This window comes from Ascaphus truei, chromosome 2 (assembly GCF_040206685.1).
Source record: "Ascaphus truei isolate aAscTru1 chromosome 2, aAscTru1.hap1, whole genome shotgun sequence".
NCBI lineage: Eukaryota > Metazoa > Chordata > Amphibia > Anura > Ascaphidae > Ascaphus > Ascaphus truei.
Window position 1 is genome coordinate 6,189,345 of NC_134484.1, and position 14,646 is coordinate 6,203,990.

The following is a 14,646-nucleotide window of genomic DNA, read 5'->3' on the forward strand; positions in this document are numbered from 1 at the left end:
CCCTGACTTAGAGACAAAGGAAGGGTGGCCAGAATTAGGAACACAGTTTAGGGATGTGGTGATGTCTGATCCCAGCGTGGAGCGCATGAGGCTCCGGGTGTCCGAGCCTAACTCAGGCAGTGGGTTAGAACGGTTCTCATGGCACCGCGGGCTCTTATATAGTGAGCAGATGTCTATGGGTCTAGGTAGGGTCTGGACCTGCAGGCGACCGTTAGTGGTACCGAGGGAGTATAGGCAACAGTTGTTACAGGTAGCCCACTCCATACCGCCAGTGGGGCATCGGGGTCACTTGGACGAGAGCCCGGCTGTTGCAGCGTTGCTACTGGCTGGGGGCATTAGGGGCTGTGGCAGATTTCTTCCGCTCCTGTGATGCCTGCCAGCGAGAGGGTAAAGCGGGTGATAGTGTGAGGGCACCCCTGAACCCACAACCGGTAATCGTGGAACCTTTCCAGAGGGTAGCTATGGACATAGTGGGACCCCTCATGATCCCCAGTTGGTCTGGCAAGCGTTACATACTCACAGTGATGGACTTTTCCACCCGGTACCCTGAGGCTGTAGCACTTTCCACCATCGATGCTAGGGCAGTAGCAAAGCATTGATAGTTATTTTCACTAGAGTAGGTTTCCCTAGTGGGATTCTTACCGATTAAGGGTCGCAATTCATGAGTAAATTGCTACAGTGTCTCTGGGATGCATGCGGGGTGAAGCACCAGCGCAAGACCCTTTACCACCCCCAGGCCAATGGTTTATGTGAGAGGTTCAATGGTACTGCTGCGGCAGACTTTATTCTTACTAATCACTGGCTTGTACCTGGCATGTTCCTGGAATGTGACACTTTTCACCCAGAGCATGCCGGGCTCCTTTTGCCTTCCCAGCCAGGGGTCATGCCCGGCTGACGCGCGGTTGATGTGTTAATTAATAATGGTTCAGGATTTACTAGGCTGCAATGCTTCGCGTGTCCGCCAGATGGCATAAATTCATGAATTGTAATGCAGTATATATATATATACATATATATATATACTTTATAACAACAACCCCTATAACCCCTAACATACAGTACTGTACACATATAGTACTGTATATGCACATCAATGATACTGTAGGCCGGCGGGGGCGAGATGTGTTTGCAGCAGAGAGAGAACCGCTGCTCTCTCTGCGCAAACATCGGCACATTAAAAATTATTTAAAATACATTTTTATTCATAGTGTACATGTGCAGGGGGTCTCCGGAGCTGAACCGCGTTGGTTTCAGGTCGGGGGACCCCCTGCTCCCCGAGATACAGCCCCCTTTATGAGGTGCCGGTATCCCTCTGCGTTTAAAGGTCCCGATCACGTGACCGCGGCCTGTAAACCAAGCAGAGGGATACCGGCACCCCCTAAAGGGGCCTGTATCTCGGGGAGCAGGGGGTCCCCGGACCTAAAACCACAGCGGTTCTGCTCCGGAGACCCTCTGCACATGTACAGTATAAATAAAACACACACATCAATAACGAATCGTTCTTTACCTTAGCGGCTATGTGCTATGGTAATGAAGCAGCATTTCTGTATTTTAATAATATTGTACAGTGAGCAGGGGGTTCTCTGAGCCAGAAATTAATGCTCAGGGGACACCCTGCTCCTGCACAATATTATTAAAAATACAGAAATGCTGCTTCATTACCATAGTGAATAGCCGCTAAGGCAATGAAGGGGTTAACCCACCGTGCCCGCTTTTTTGTGGGTAGCGGGGGTGGGTGAGGGGGGTATTTGGCCCTTGGTGTGAGTTTAGGACTTGCGGGGGGGTTGCGGGTGCACTTAACCCCTTCACGACCGTAGCAGTTAATACCGCTACGGTCATGAAGGGGTTAAGTCCTCCCGCTACCCCCCGCAAGCCCTAAACAGCCACCGTTGGGACTAATACCCCCTTCACCCACTCCCGCTACCCACAATAAAAAAAAATCACACACAGCAGCCGCCAAAAAATAAATAAATAAATCTAAATAAATAAATGACTATAAATAAATACATTTGAAATACATTTTTATTTATAGTGTAGATGTGCACGGGGTCTCCGGAGCTGAACCGCGTTGGTTTCAGGTCGGGGGACCCCCTGCTCCCCGAGATACAGGCCCCTTTATGAGGTGCCGGTATCCCTCTGTGTTTAAAGGTCCCGATCACGTGACCGCGGCCTGTAAACCAAGCAGAGGGATACCGGCACCCCCTAAAGGGGCCTGTATCTCGGGTAGCAGGGGGTCCCCGGACCTAAAACCACAGCGGTTCTGCTCCGGAGACCCTCTGCACATGTACAGTATAAATAAAACACACACATCAATAAAGAATCGTTCCTTACCTTAGCGGCTATGTGCTATGGTAATGAAGCAGCATTTCTGTATTTTAATAATATTGTACAGTGAGCAGGGGGTTCCCTGAGCCAGAAATGAATGCTCAGGGGACCCCCTGCTCCTGCACAATATTATTAAAAATACAGAAATGCTGCTTCATTACCTTAGCTGATAGCCGCTAAGGCAATGAAGGCAGAATAGCATGTTTATTGGGGACATTTGATTTGCCCCCAATAAACATTGCAATAAACAACATACAGTACACCCCCTGTGTATTTAAAATACATAAACAATAAATACATGACGTACATATTTTTATTGTGTGTTGTAAACCTGCCTTCCTTCACTGTAATCTATGTAAACCCCCCCCCTATTGTGTGTTTTAAACCTCCTGCCTTCACTGTAATCTATAAAAAAAAAAACTCCCCCTATTGTGTGTGAAGCTTCCCTACCTTCACTGTAATCTATGTAAAACCCCCTCCCCCTATTGTGTCTGCTAAACTTCCCTGCTTTGACTAATCTGTGTAAGCCCCCCTCCCCCTATTGTGTCAGTTAAATCTGCCTGGCCTGTGTTTTCTGTGAGTGCAGTGTACTGTATGTAAATGTGGGGAGGGGGATCCCGTGTAAAGAACCACACCCACACCCACTACCCACTACCCACGGCCCCTCCGCTGCTTGCTGCAAAACAGAGACAAAAATTAAAACATACAAAGTAATGTCCCCTAACCCCTTAATCACCATAGCAGTTATTAACCGCTACAGTCATTAAGGGGTTAACCCACCCTCACCCACCACTCGGAATGCCTACATACCCTCCCACACTAACCCCCCCCCCCGTGAGGCCTAACCACCCAGTACCCACAAGGGAGGCCTACCCACATACCGTTGGGGAAACACCCCCCCCCCCACCCCCAGTACCCACAATAAAAACAGTAGTGACCCACAATAAACAGCATTATATTTATTAAATACATTACCCACCCCCTGTGCCCCCCCATAAATACAAGATTTATCCTTTTACATACAGGGTTCATAACGCAGCCCCACGCGAGTCCCCGGTGGGCTGGCGGGGCACCTGGACAGACCTACAGTTTACCAGCAGCCCTTTTTACACAGGTTCTGGAGGCCTGCTGGTGGATCCCGCCAGCACCATGGCCCCCAGGTGGTCTCCTTGGGTCACCGTGGGCCACAATTGGGTCCCCACGGTAGGCCCGCGGATGTCTGGGAGCCCCGGGTCAGACCCACAGGTGTCTGCGGGGCCTCGGGTGGTTCCCTCGGGGGTCTGGGGAACTCACGGGTGCTCACTACGGGTCCGCGGTGCCCCCACAGAAGTGGGACCACAAATCATCATCCCCGCACCTACGGGTCGGCGGTGCCCCCATAGAAGTGGGACCACACATCGTCATCCCCGCAGACTACGGGTCCGCGGTGCCCCCACAGAAGTGGGACCACACATCATCATCCCCGCATGTGTCACCCGTGGAACCACCAGCCTGATACCCTTGGGATACCCGAGGATACCCACAGGTGGTCTCCAGAGGTCTGGACAATGTTTGAACTGGGGCGCTCCCTAAATAGTTTGGCTTAAAAGTATTACAACGCCTTAACTATATTAAAAATAAAATGATATGAGTGTGAAGTAGTGTTCGTGGTGTAAAAGAGTATATAAAATGTATACTGGCCCTTTTTTTGGATTTGTGGTTGCTGCTTGACCTTGAAGAAGGGAACCCCGTGTCCTTCTTAGCGTGGCAGTGGTAGTGTAAAGATGGTCAGCGCAAACCTCGTGGACCTCAGGATATTTGATGGAACCGGATACAATTGATTTAAAAGAGGAATAAAAGAGGAATAAAAACACAAAATTAGTGCATCATATCCACATGTGTGGGGGATGTGGGGAGGGGGAGGGGGGGGATGGGTGTGAAAGGAGGATAAGCTGGAAGGGTTAATGATGATTTTCCACTATCTAATCAAAGAATACATAAATATATGGATTCAGTGACTCACACGGCCTTGTGTGGTGTCTCTCCCTCAACGCAGACTGAAGTGGGTTAATATAGACTCATAAGCTGGAGTCTTAATACATATAAAACTCACACGGCCTAATGTGAGTTCTTGCCCTCAGAGGGTGGTGTCCTGTAAGGATTGTGTCTGGTCATCTCAGCCAAATCTCCCCCAATAGGTGTGATGTGTGAGTGTCTCCTCTCCCCATTTCCCAGAAGACCAAAAAGAATGTGTGCAAACCAGGGTTAACAATTGAACAGGTCTTTATTGGGTTAACAGTTTAAGACATGAGCATAAAACATGCATACATGTTGTGAAACATAAACATAAAAGGTATAAAACAGTATATGACACAATGAACTAGACAAAAACAGAGTACACTCACACTTTAATTTAACTTCTGATGCCCAGCATCAGCCGCTCGGTACAATCCTGCACGGTCTCCTCCTCCGTTGTTGTTCACACTGGCGCGTCCGGCAGTGGAACCGGAAGAGGGGATCTGCACCGGATGTCCTGTGGTCGGCTGGGTCCCTCTCTCAATGAGCTCCGGCAGGGAACAACGCGTTTCGCAATAAGCTTCGTCAGGTTCCTGCCGGATGCTCATTGTGTGCTGTATATATAGGTGCCCTAATTGGATTAACTAGTAACACACCTGAAAATCATTAAATGTTGTCCGTTTTGAGATAGACTCTTATGGTGTTTTTATAAGTGTGACTGATCGTTGCCCTTAGGAACAGGGCCAATGAAATGTACCTAAACCTACATCTAGTTGATGTCTGTAGTGTTTAAGCCATTGTATCAAAAACAGTGTATTGCACACAAATCATCTGCTGTATTACAAGAATGGATATGACAGGAATTAAACACAATAGTACTGGATTGTTGTTGGAAAGAACATCAATTCGTAGTGCAGCATACTAAAATATACATGGTGTACTTTGTAATCAGTTAGGGTGACTCCGTGAACTGAATTTTACTGCAACCTTTTTGCTGTCAGTTAAAATCTCTTCATTTGTGATGCAATAGTGCCATCATGTGGCGACACTTGCAAATTACATTAACATTTTGACTATTCCTCATTGTGCCAAATTATGGCTGAGGATGTATTTTCACTGTGGGTAATGTGGCACACTTTTATGAACAGATAAAACAAAGTCCTTTGTAAAGAAATCAAAGGAAACTCAAAAAAAATACTTAAGACACAAAAAAATAATCTTTTCACAGGCATATATTAGTGAAATGTGATTTGTATATGTGATTTTGATGGTGGTGCCATCATGTGGCTGAGTGCTAAAATTACATATGTGTCCCTGGATGCTATTTTCACTCTAAGCCAGGGGTGAGCAAACTTTTTATGCCGAGCCCCCCTTTTAATCCATAAAATTTCTCGGGCCCCCCCTGCCTTATGTAATCAAAATCACATGACGTCAGTGCACGTGAGCTGGTTCAGCCATTGAGGGCGAACCAGCTTTGTAACGCCAGCGCCACGCGTCTACAAAAAAAGTATTTATAGCTGAAACTACATAACTTAAAAATAAATATTATAATATTTGTCTAATAGCGTTCCCATTTCTGCTGTATTATTAATCTCTCTCTTCCCGCCACATTAGAACCTCTCAGGACCTCTCTCCCTTCTTCCAGTCTCTCCCTCTCCCTGTATTTCTCACTCCCCCTCCAGTCCCTTTCAATTCCTCCCCTCAGTGTCTCCCCCTCCATCCCCCCAACTCTCTTTCCCTCCAGCCAGTGTGTCTCTTTCTCCCTCCACCCATTGTCTCTCACTCTCTCTCCTCTTCCAGTCTCACACTCCTCTTCCAATCTCTCCAACTCCCTGTATTTCTCACTCCCCCTCCAGTCCCTCCCCCACTCTCTTTCCCTCCCCGTGTGTCTCTCTCTCTTTCTCCCTCCCCCTAGTGTCTCCCTCCCTCCATTGTCTCTCACTCTCATTCCAGCCATTGCCTCTCCCTCCAGCCATTGCCTCTCCCTCCCTCCAGTGTCTCTCTTGCACTCTCCAACCAGCTATTGTTTCTCCCTCCACCCGGTGTCTCTCTCACACTCTCCCTCCAGCCATTGTGTGTCTCTCTCCCTCCTGCCAGTGTCTCTCTCATCCCCATCCCCATCCCCATGTAGCTCTTTCACCCCCCCTCCCCATGTCACACTCACTCTCACCCTCCTCCCCATCTCACACTCTCACCCCCCTCATGCCACTCACACCCTCCCCATGCCACAGTCTCACACTCACTCCCCCATGTCCCAGTCTCACTCTCCCACCCCCCCATGTCCCAGTCTCACTCCCCCCCATGTCCCAGTCTCACTCCCCCCTTATGTGCCAGTCTCACTCCCCCCCCATGTGCCAGTCTCACTCACCCCCCATGTGCCAGTCTCACTCACCCCCCATGTGCCAGTCTCACTCACCCCTTCTCCCCATGTCACACACGCTGCTGATACAGGAAGCAAGGAAATGCTGCTGTGTACTGTAGCACAGCGCCACCTAATGGCCAAAAGAAAAATTGCAGCTGCAGACGGCTTTTTTTCCTCTGCTACTGGCAATATCGCCGCTGCTTCCTGCGCCCCCCCTAAACAATCTTGCGCCCCCCCAGGGGGGCGCGACCCCCAGTTTGCGCACCGCTGCTCTAAGCTATTTTATACTTATATTTGGAATCTGCACAATTTAGAAATTAAAGATACCTCAATGGTATATGCATATGTATACGTAAAATCTTAAAAACAAACAACAAGTGTAGTAATGGTTATTAATAACTGATTTGTAATTCAAATCACATTTATATAATTTTTTTTAAATTTTATAAAAACTTTTATAAACTAAGTGTGTTCATTTGTTGACACGATGGTATGCGTCAGTTTGGTCTTCAAAGACTGGTTCAAGGTGGATTCGTATTTGAGTCGTGCACTCCTATTAAAAATGGGATATGAAATGAATCAGTGTGTGTTACATGTTAAAAAGACTACTTAGGAAATGTATTTTTGTTACCTAAAAATTAAATGTTAACAAGGTGGAATGAAAACAGATCAGTGTGTGTTCAAAGAAAGGCTGCGATATCTATTTCCACATTGAGGCCTGTGGGGGCCAGGCTTTTCAACTTATAGATCCAAAAAGTTTCTTTTCTAGATAAGGTTGTTAGTCTGTCCCCTCCCCTCCAATGTGGGGGGACTACTTCAATGCCCCTGAATTCAAGGCCTGATGTATCTCCTTGGTGGTGTAGTGCAAAATGTTTTGATACACTATGCGTCATGAGTTTCCATCTGATGTTCCCTAGGTGCTCCAGGATGCGCACCCTTAATGGTCTACTGGTACGCCCTACATACTGAAGTCCGCAGGGGCAATTTAGAAGATAGACTACGTATTCAGATTTACAATTGATGAAACTAGCGATTTTGAACTGTTCTCCTGTTGTTTTGGAGCTAAACTGAATTTTCTCTTTTGTTCCCTGTTTGCATGCTTTACAGGTGTTACATCTGTGGAAACCTTTTACTTTCTCCAGAGGTCCCACGCAGAACCACAGAACCAACCCTGAATGTAAAAAAAATAAACCTGGCCTATACATTCAATACATACACCCTCCCCCCCAACACCTACAGTATAATAATGTGCAAAATAACTATTATCCACATATGGATAATAGATTAATTGCCCATTATTAAAAACATTAACTAGCATACAGGCATACCCCACTTTAAGTACATTCACTTTAAGTACACTCGTGAGTAAGTACATATCGCCCAATAGGCAAACGGCAGCTCACGCATGCGCCTGTCATAACGTCCTGAACAGCAATACCAGCTCCCTACGTGTCCCGAAGCTGTGCGCAAGCGGGGAGACTATAGAGCCTGTTACAAATGTGTTATTTACATCAGTTATGCACGTATATGACGATTGCAGTACAGTACATGCATCAATAAGTGGGAAAAGGTAGTGCTTCACTTTAAGTACATTTTCGCTTTACATACATGCTCCGGTCCCATTGCGTACGTTAATGCGGGGTATGCCTGTATACAAATAAATAAAGTACTACTGACCTCATCAATACGAAGTGTCCGTCGCCAGCAAAATCCTTGTCTTGCCCACAACATACATAGCAAATACAAAGCCAATACATTGCAATTACATTCAGATATCAATTAACCCCTTAAACACCTTATCAGATAATAACCGCAAAGGTGATTAAGGGGTTAAGCCACAGTGGCCCGATACCCACCCTTCACCCATGAATTTGTACAGTGGCTTCATCATGCAACTATATATATATATATACTGTATATATATATATACAGAGATATATATATATATATATATATATATATATATACAGTATATATATATACTGTATATACACAATATATATACACACGATGAACCAATATACAAATAAATGTAGAAGGGTTATCAAAACTATACTGTCCTACAACCAAACACTTCTCCATACAGACACTACATTAAAATCAATTTCCTTTAATAATCCTAACTGATCTCACAATCTATATCATCACAAGCCAATGAAACACCGCACATTCCAATATAAATGATGCATAAAATCTATGCACCATATACATTCTGCAAATGAATCAACCAAGTAAACAAAAATCAATTAGCAATCATTATTTACATCCCTAAACAATTCACACTCCATCCTGAACAATTAAACAATTAACTAATTCACGCCTGGAGCAGAACAATTTAGCCTGTGAAAAAATACAGTACCGACCAGAATACAACCTTTAAAACCAAGGCAACACACAATACAATACCAACGATTACATCTATCTAATTTTAAAATACTTTAAACACACAATAAAGCATAGCAGCATAGACAAATTAATTTAAAACACATCAAATCAAGCTTTTAAAACAACATCACTTCTTACCCTGTATGTATATATCTCTCTAGACATATATACATACATACATACAGTGGCAAGAAATGATATACCACAAAAAAAAAAAATACACATGTTAAAAAAGCTTTTGAAAAAATTAACAAGTTAAATAAAATACATTTCTTTAGTTCACTTACCATTACTTGCCCCCACCGATTCCCGTTGCGCAGCTTACTCACGAACCAATCCACGATCAGGAACCCATAAAATAATAAACCATAAAAAAATAAACATTAATTTAAAAATCCAAATCAATCCACGTGTCTTCTATTTGTAATCCATCTTCATCTGTATTCTTCTTCTATCTCCTTCCAGCGGGGCGGGGTCTTCTCCCCGTCTGCGGCCACGCCCTGGTCTTCTTTCTTGCCCGGAGGTCCTTCCTCCGCAGCGTCTGGCTTCAAAATGAGACGACATAGGCTTTTAAAGGCCTATGACATCACATTTTTCGTCATGGTTCCCACGGTCCTGATTGGGCCGTGAAAACCATGTGTTTTGGCCGACAAATAAAAAAATGATGACGTCACTTAAAGGGAATGAAAGCACAGCCAATCAGAATGGCTTTGCTTCAATTGCCTTTAAGATGACGTCATGAAAAGGCACATAGCCGCCCTCACATGGTATGGTAGCCAATCAGAGCGTGGGAACTCCATCCCTACTCTGATTGGCTCTAGTATACCATGTGACAGAGGCTTGGGGGAAAAAAGGATGTGACGTCATTGAAAGCTTGTCACATGGTACTAGAGCCAATCAGAGCGTGGGAACTCCAGCCCTACTCTGATTGGCTGTAGTACGTCACATCCTTTTTCCACCCGCAACCCCCCCGCAAGTCCTAAACTCACACCAAGGGCCAAATACCCCCCTCACCCACCCCCGCTACCCACAATAAAGCGGGCACGGTGGGTTAACCCCTTCATTGCCTTAGCGGCTATACGCTATGGTAATGAAGCAGCATTTCTGTATTTTTAATAATATTGTGCAGGAGCAGGGGGTCCCCTGAGCATTAATTTCTGGCTCAGGGAACCCCCTGCTCACTGTACAATATTATTAAAATACAGAAATGCTGCTTCATTACCATAGCACATAGCCGCTAAGGTAAAGAACGATTCTTTATTGATGTGTGTGTTTTATTTATACTGTACATGTGCAGAGGGTCTCCGGAGCAGAACCGCTGTGGTTTTAGGTCCGGGGACCCCCTGTTCCCCGAGATACAGGCCCCTTTAGGGGGTGCCGGTATCCCTCTGCTTGGTTTACAGGCCGCGGTCACGTGATCGGGACCTTTAAACGCAGAGGGATACCGGCACCTCATAAAGGGGGCTGTATCTCGGGGAGCAGGGGGTCCCCCGACCTGAAACCAATGCGGTTCAGCTCCGGAGACCCCCTGCACATCTACACTATAAATAAAAATGTATTTCAAATGTATTTATTTATAGTCATTTATTTATTTATTTATTTAGATTTATTTATTTATTTTTTGGCGGCTGCTGTGTGTGATTTTTTTTATTGTGGGTAGCGGGAGTGGGTGAAGGGGGTATTAGCCCCAACGGTGGCTGTTTAGGGCTTGCGGGGGGTAGCGGGAGGACTTAACCCCTTCATGACCATAGCGGTATTAACTGCTACGGCCGTGAAGGGGTTAAGTGCACCCGCAACCCCCACGCAAGTCCTAAACTCACACCAAGGGCCAAATACCCCCCTCACCCCCCCCGCTACCCACAATAAAGCGGGCACAGTGAGCTAACCCCTTCATTGCCTTAGCGGCTATACGCTAAGGTAATGAAGCAGCATTTCTGTATTTTTAATAATATTGTGCAGGAGCAGGGGGTCCCTGAGCATTAATTTCTGGCTCAGGGAACCCCCTGCTCACTGTACAATATTATTAAAATACAGAAATGCTGCTTCGTTACCATAGCACATAGCCGCTAAGGTAAGGAATGAGTTTTTATTTATATATGTTTTTTATTCACAGTGTAGATGTGCAGAGGGTCTCCGGAGCAGAACCGCTGTGGTTTTAGGTCCGGGGACCCCCTGCTCCTAGAGATACAGGCCCTTTTAGGGGGTACCGGTATCCCTCTGCTTGGTTTACAGGCCGCGGTCACGTGATCGGGATTTTTAAACGCAGAGGGATACCGGCACCTCATAAAGGGGGCTGTATCTCGGGGAGCAGGGGGTCCCCCGACCTGAAATCAACGCAGTTCAGCTCCGGAGACCCCCTGTACATGTACACTATAAATAAAAATGTACAGTACTGTATGTTAGTGGTTATAGGGGACGGCTTTAAAGACAACCGCTCACAAACGCCCCCATGCATTTTTACACGGCATTGCAGTATTGCAGCCAGCGGGAATAAAATGCTTAAATCACAGCCGCGAATATAATGCTATATACCCCGGGAGAAAACGACACAAAACCGCACATCACCGGGGTCCTCTGAAATTCGCGGAGCTAGCCAAGTAAGAATAAAGTTGGTCGCCAGTGTACTCTGACGCAGATGCTGCAAGCTTTTATAGAGGCTGAAAGGAAGGATTGGGTGATTCACCTGCAGCACTTGCTGTTTGCATACCGAGAGGTACCACAATAATCTACTGGGTTCTCTCCCTTTGAGTTGCTATATGGTCGCAGGATACGAGACCTCTTGACCTATTCCGTGAGGGATGGGAAGGGGAGACTACTAATACGGATGCACCTGTAGGGAGGGAGACTGCAGCTCTGCTTGAGTACCCACATCCTGGGCTAACACAGGGCTATCCGGCCACCATTTGCCAGATCCCAGACTCTCTGGAGCCTGGGCAGTGGGTGGGCTCAGTATGCAAAGAGGCAGAGGTGCCAGTTTGGCGCATGCCCCTTTACAGTCTGAGAAAAGGTGCCATCCCGGCTATACAATACTGTAAAATCTGTGATTGGCTGGCAGGAGAATTCCCACGCTCCGATAGGCTGTAGATGTTGGTGAAGGGGACCCTGAAACCCATAGGGGGACTTGCAGCCAATCAAGAGCAGAGATTCCAAGCGCCAAACCATCAGTGGAAAATTCAAAATGCTCTGCACTGAATAGACGAGAGCCGGCTTCAAGGATTTTCAACTCAGAAAAGTCCCACTTTTGAGAACATAGCGGTTGCGGCTGGCATTGCATGCCTAAATCAGTTCCAAGACTTTTGTGAGTACCTACCGGTCAAAGAAAAGGGCTCCTACAGAGGTCATTTTTGCAAATTTCGTTCTAAGGATAGATTTATTCTTTATCCCCATTCCCAGTAAGTGTGTTAACCCTGTAAATTGTGTTACTTTGATGATCGGGGAGTCACGCCGCCTTCGGCGCACTCCCCGCTTACCACCCTCTACGACCGGGGCTCCTCTCTCTCCCGCGCGGGTCATCGGCCACGGCTCCAGCTCCCGCACAGGGCGCGCATGTGCTTCGCCTCCACAGGCTCATCCGCGCCGCTCGCCTCCACCTCCCGACGTGTCAGCCGGCTCCTGCTACACCACCACACGCGGCCCAAACTAAATAGGGCCGATCATGGGCGCGCGGGGCACGCACGCAGCCACGCACAGAAACGCGATCTTTAGCCCTGAAGATCTGCCTCCCTACTCTTAGAGGTTCTCCTTGCACCTGCACTCTACCTACCACAGCCCCTGCTGTTGTTGTCCCGCCTTGTTTGTGGTGAGCACAGTGTGACAGTTACATTGTGTGTATGTCTTTTCCTGAAATAAATTACAATTTATTTGACCTCCTTGCTTTGCTCAATCAATGAACCCGGTATAAAAAGGTGTTAATAAACCTGGTCTCCCGTGACAAGGCCCCCCTAAGGTCATTACCAGTGATTGGAGAACCCTTCCAGCCGATGGCGGTAGACATCATCGGGCCCCTGATGTTCCTCAGTAGATCGGGGAAAGGTATATTTTAACAGTCGTTGACTTTGCGACCAGGAACCCGGAGGCAGTGGCTCTTTCCTCCATTGACACCCGGAAGGTGGCCGAGGCGCTTATAAATATTTTTACTGACTGACCAGGGAGCACAGCTAATGAGTGAGCTGCTCCAAAGTCTCTGGGCTGCGTGTGGGGGGACCCCTCTCTGCACAGCCCCCTGCCATCCTCAGATCAACGGACTGGGTGAGAGGTTCAATGGCACCCTGAAACAAATACTGCAGGCATTTGTGGAGGTCGATGGGGGGAATGGGAAGCACACCTGCAGCACCAACTGTTTGCATACAAGGAGGTGCCACAGGAGTCTACCGGCTTCTCACCATTTGTGCATCTATACAAGCGCCGGGTCCATGGACCTCTCAACCTGTTCCAGGAGGGATGGGAGGGGGAGACCACCACAACAAGTGTATGGGGTGGAGCTCAGGGTTCGGTTGGCTGATCTGATGCAATTAGCGCAGGCTAACCTCAAGGGATCTCAGATCAGGCAGAAGCGCTGGTATGATAGAAATGCCGTAATAGAGAGTTCATCCCAGGTCAGCAGGTGCTTGTTCTTAGGCCAACTCACCAGAACAAGCTTCTGGTTTCCTGGTCGGTCCCGTACCCGCTAATCCTGTGAGTGAACAAGTCAAATTACGTGGTAGCTCTGGATCAGGAGTTAGGTAGAAAACGGAGTTGCCACATCAACATGTTAAAATAATACCATGCGAGTGGGCCAGTGGTGATGGAGGTGTGTAGCCCACCATCGGGAGATGCGGCGAACAGAGCTCTGCCCGATCTCCCAAGGAGATCTCTAGAGGACGTGGGGATAGGGTCCCAGCTCGCGGCTTCCCAACTGAAGCAGGCGCGAGAGGTTTTAGGAAGGTATGGTAGTCTGTACACTGACAAGCGGGGACGGAGCCAGTTCACTGATCATCCGGTCAACACTGGTGATCAGAGGCTCCTCCGTAGGTCCGCGTACTTAGTGTCTGTGGAGGTAAAGCGAAGCATGGAAAAGGAGATTGAGGAGATGGGGGCGATCTCCAGGTCGCAGAGGCAATCAGCCTCGCCAGTGTCCTTGTCCCCAAAAAGGAAGGAACTACCCGATTCTGCGTGGACTACCGACAGTTAAATGCCCAGACCGTGTTGGATGCCTATCCCATGCCTTGGATTGCTGATCTGTTAGATGAGCTCGCTGGGGCAAGGTATCTGACGACCATGGATCTAAACCAAGGGTACTGGCAGATCACATTAACCCAGGAGGCGCAGGAGATGTCGGCCTTTATCACCTGAGTGGCTTGTATGAATTTTCGGTTATGCCATTTGGGATGAAGAATGCGTTGGCTACTTTCCAGAGTCTGGTCAATCGCTTGCTGGAGGGAATGCAGGGGTATGTCCGGATGTACTTGGACAACCTAGCGGTCTTTAGTAATTCCTGGGCTGACTATCTTACTCATGTAACGGCAGTCCTAGCCTGCATCCAAGTGGCCGGGCTCACGCTAGAGGTTGTATACCTCTGACACAGGGTTGGCGGGGGGCAT